This window comes from Malania oleifera, chromosome 7 (genome assembly GCF_029873635.1).
Source record: "Malania oleifera isolate guangnan ecotype guangnan chromosome 7, ASM2987363v1, whole genome shotgun sequence".
Classification (NCBI taxonomy): Eukaryota; Viridiplantae; Streptophyta; class Magnoliopsida; order Santalales; family Ximeniaceae; genus Malania; species Malania oleifera.
Window position 1 is genome coordinate 43543979 of NC_080423.1, and position 5034 is coordinate 43549012.

The window sequence follows — 5034 nt, forward strand, 5'->3', positions numbered from 1 at the left end:
AATCGGTAGGAGCGACGGGTGGTGTGTACAAAGGGCAGGGACGTAGTCAACTCGAGCTGATGACTCGCGCTTTCTAGGAATTCCTCGTTGAATACCAACAATTGCAATGATCTATCCCCTTCACGATGAAATTTCAAAGATTACCCGGGCCTGTTGGCCAAGGCTATAGACTTGTTGAACACATCAGTGTAGCGCACGTGGGGCCCAGAACATCTAAGGGCATCACAGACCTGTTATTGCCTCAAACTTCCATGGCCTAATTGACCATAGTCCCTCTAAGAAGCTGGCCGTGAAGGGTCACCTCCATATAGCTAGTTAGTAGGCTGAGGTCTCGTTCGTTAACGGAATTACCTAGACAAATTGCTCCACCAACTAAGAATGGCCATGCACCACCATCTATAGAATCAAGAAGGAGCTCTTAAAGGATTCATTTCCTTAGTTGCCATAAGACACCTTTGGCTGGATCTTGTACAAACTGGCTTATCCTCTTCTCTCCCTTGGATGCTCCTTGGTGATTTTAACTCTGTTCTTAAGCCTGTGGAAAGAAGGAATGGGCTCCCAGTGACTATTTATGAAACAAAGGATAAAAATGATTGTTTTAATGAAGAAGGCTTATCTAATCTGAACTCTTCTGGTTGTCTACTTACATGGTCTAATGGGAATGTCTGGAGCAAGTTGGATAGAATTGTGGTAAATCAGAGGTGGCTTGGCACTGGTTGGTTATCCCATGCAGTTTTTTGATTTCCTAGAATTTTTTCTGACCATTCTATCTACCTAGTAAATTTATTTGCTGGCCAGGACCTGGGTATACCTCCATTTAAATACTTCAACATGTGGTCCACTCATTCTGATTTCAAGAGAATTGTAAATGATGTTTAGGAAAGTGTTTTTGCAGGTAAGCTCCAATACTGCTTCTACAAAAAGCTTCAGACCCTAAAAAAAACCGTTGAGACTTCTGAACTCCTTTAACTTCTCACATATCTCATCTAGAGCTGAGACTGCCACTTCTAAAGTGAAGGACCTCCAACAACTACTACACGACAACCCCACTTGTCATTTCCTGCAGGAGGACTTGAAATCTAAGAAATTGAAAGCCTTAAGGCTTGAGGAAGCCAATAGACTATTTCTGGCTCAACTGTCTAAAAGCAAATTCTTAAAGTTCAGTGACAGGGGTTCTACTTTCTTTCACAGTTTGCTTCGAAGGAACAGAACTAGGAACCATATTGCCTTTATTACTTTGCTGAATGGGAACCCATCTGAATCATATGATCAGGTTGCTCAAGAGTTTGTTAGATATTATAAGCAATTATTAGGATCTTCTAGTTGTAACTCTATGGTGGATTCTCACATCCTGGCTAGAGGTCCTGTATTGAATGAGGAGAAAAGAAATATTATGATGGCTCTTATCTCAGATGTGGAAATAAAGTCTGCTCTTTTCAAGATTGGAGACAACAAGGCCCCTGGCCCTGATGGGTTCTCTACTGGTTTCTTTAAAAGTGCATGGGACATTATAGGTAATGAGTTCATTTTGACTGTGAAGGAATTCTTTAAGAATGGGAGGCTGGTTAAAAAGTTAAACCATACTGCTATTGCTCTTATTCCTAAATCCAGCCATGCTACTTCAGTAAATGATTTCAAACCAATTGCTTGCTGTAATGTGATCTACAAAGTTATATCCAAGATTATAGCTGAAAGAATTAAGCCAGTTCTGGGTGACTTAATCAATCCTCCACAAGATGCTTTTATTAAAGGAAGAAGTATGGTTGAAAATATATATATATATGGTGCAAGAATTAGTTAGAGGGTATGCAAGGAAGAGAATCTCCCCTCGTTGCTTGCTGAAAATTGATCTTAAGAAAGCTTGTGATTCTGTGGCTTGGCTTTTCCTCAATGAGATGCTCATCCACTTAAATTTCCCAGCTAAGATGATTTCATGGATTATGGAATGTGTCACTACCACTTCATACTCTATTTCACTTAATGGTAGATTATTTGGTTTCTTCAAAGGTTGCAAGATTTTGCGGCAGGGTGACCCACTCTCCCCATTGCTCTTTGTAATCTGTGTTGAATATCTCTCAAGACTATTGAAAACTGTGGATAGCAAATCTAACTTTAAATTCCATCCCAAGTGTGAAACTCTCAGACTTTCTTATCTAGTGTTTGCAAATGATTTAATGATGTTCTCAAGGGGTGATCTTCCTTGTGTAAGATACCTAATGAATTGCCTCAACAAATTCTCTGAATGCTCTAGCCTGCAGTTAATTTGCTGAAGTTAGAATTATATCAAGCTGGTATCTTCCCTGCGGATCTGGAGAGTATTATGAATTTCTCTGGTATGAATCTAGGTGCCTTTCCCTTTAGGTATCTGGGTATTCCCCTTTTGTCTTCTAGATTAAATGCTGCCCACTACTCTCCATTGATTAATTGAATTGCTGGAATGTTCAAGGAGTGGCCATCCCATACTCTCTCTTATGCAGGGAAACTAGAAATCATTAACTCTATAATTCAGGGAGTTGAGTGTTTTTGGCTTGCTATATTCCCCATTCCCCTTAATGTCTTGAAGCAAATTGTAAAACTTTGCAGGATCTTCCTATGGGGTGGTAGGAGAAAGCCATTGGTTGCATGGAGGGAGGTATGCCTCCCAAAACCTGAAGGTGGCCTAGGTGTTTTTTATCTTAGCACTTGGAATTCTACCCTGCTATCTAAAGCTTTATGGAACATCCACTCTAAGAAAGACTTTGTTTGGACTAAGTGGATTCATCATATTTATCTGTTTAATCTGAACATTTGGAGTGTTGCTGCAACTAAAAATGATTCTCTTTTTTTCAAGAAGCTGCTATCAATTAGAGACCTGCTGGTGGCAAAGTGTAGGGGCACTGATGCTGTGGTTAATATGCTCAATGGTTGGGAAAATAGGAGCAAATTAAGTTATGAATTCTAGAGATCTCATGGCCAGAAACTGGCTTGGCCTAGAGAGATTTGGTTTAGAGGCATTCTCCCCAAACACTCAGTCTGTCTATGGCTGGGTATGAAAAGGAAACTTCAAACTTGTGATAAGCTGACTGTTGATGGAATTGATAGACTCTGCGCCTTTAGCAAATCAGAATTGGAAACCTTGGATCATCTAATTTTTGTGTGCAGGCACATTGTTGAAGTTTGGAAAGGCATAAGATGTTGGCTAGATATTCATAGATCCATGTCAACAATTAGAGCTGCTGTAAAATGGCTTCATAAGAAGGCCAAAGGGAATGGAACTCATGCAACTACGCAGAAGATTGGATTTGCTGCTTGTGTGTACTACATTTGGCATTTCCGAAATAGAGCCAAGTTTGATAATCACTCCATTTCCATCTCGGAGTTGACTCTTGTGATTCAAAGACATGTTTATGGGGCTTTATATGACATTTTTGACTTACACATTGCTTAGTTCTAACTTTTGTCTCATCTAGTGTGTATGATCTCTATAAGGAGCTAAAAGATTGTATATTGATCTTGGCCTTACTGGCCCCTGGGTATGCCTAGGTTTGATGTATGTTTGAAGTTGATCCTCCTTGTACCTGGTTGGATCTTTGTATGGCCTGGGGATGCCCAGAGTACTTGTAAACACTTACTTTGATCAAATATACTTTTACCCTTTGATCAAAAAAGAAAGAGCTCTCAGTCTGTCAATCCTTACTATGTCTGGACCTGGTAAGTTTCCCCGTGTTGAGTCAAATTAAGCTGCAGGCTCCACTCCTAGTGGTACCTTTCCGTCAATTCCTTTAAGTTTCAACCTTGCAACTATACTCCCCCCGAAACCCAAAAAATTCGATTTCTCATAAGGTGCCAGTGGAGTCCTATAAGCAACAACCGTTGATCCCTGGTCGGCATCGTTTATGGTTGAGACTAGGACGGTATCTGATCGTCTTCGAGGCCCCAACTTTCCTTCTTGATTAATGAAAACATCTTTGGCAAATTCTTTCGCAGTTGTTCATCTTTCATAAATCCAAGAATTTTACCTCTAAATATGAAATACGAATGCCCCCAACTATCCCTGTTAATCATGACTCCGATCCCGAACGCGAATAGAATAGGACCGAAATCCTATGATGTTATCCCAGGCTAATGTATCCAGAGCGTAGGATTGCTTTGAGTACTCTAATTTCTTCAAAGTAATAGCATCGGAGGCACGACCCGGCCAATTAAGGCCAGGATCGCATCGCCAATAGAAGGGACAGGATGACCGGTGTACACCGAAAGGCAGATCGGTCAACCCGACCCAAGGTCCAACTACGAGCTTTTTAACTGCAACAACTTAAATATACGCTATTGGAGCTGGAATTACCACGGCTGCTGGCACCATGACTCACTCGAAAAATGAGCAACTCGAAAGCTATCCCATGTATAGGAGTTCTATCGTGTAATATTAAGCCCAAGGGCTAGATCGTCTCCTCAGGGAATGCGTTTTAATCTCATATTTTACTTTCTTCCAATCGAAATTAAAAAGGTACTAAATTCAGTTTAGATTCGGGTTTTCAAGATTGTGGAGACTTAAATGAAAATACAAATTAAAGTCCTAAAACTATCACGCACAGAATTAAATAACAATAATAAAAACCCTAATGTACTTAAGGAAACACTAGATCGTACTAACTAAAAATGGAAACTTTAAACATGGAATTAAAATAACAATAATGAAAACCCTAGTCTACTTAAGGAAACACTGGGACATGCGTTAATTAAAAATGGCAACCTAGAACATGGAATTAAAAACACACAATGGAAACTAAACTAGACACATACCAAAAAAAAAAACCGAACCTACTAAAAATCGAACCTTTAGCACAATTAAGAGATCAAATCAAGACTCACAATTTAAATACAAACATGAATTCAATGGAAATTTAAAAAAACGTAAACAATAACGGAACACAATAAAAACACAACCTTTACTAATCATAGACCCTAACTAAATCAAATTTCGACAAAAAAAAAAATAATAAAATCTGAATTTAATTAAGAATGCTAAATTAAAATAACTATCAATTAGATAAA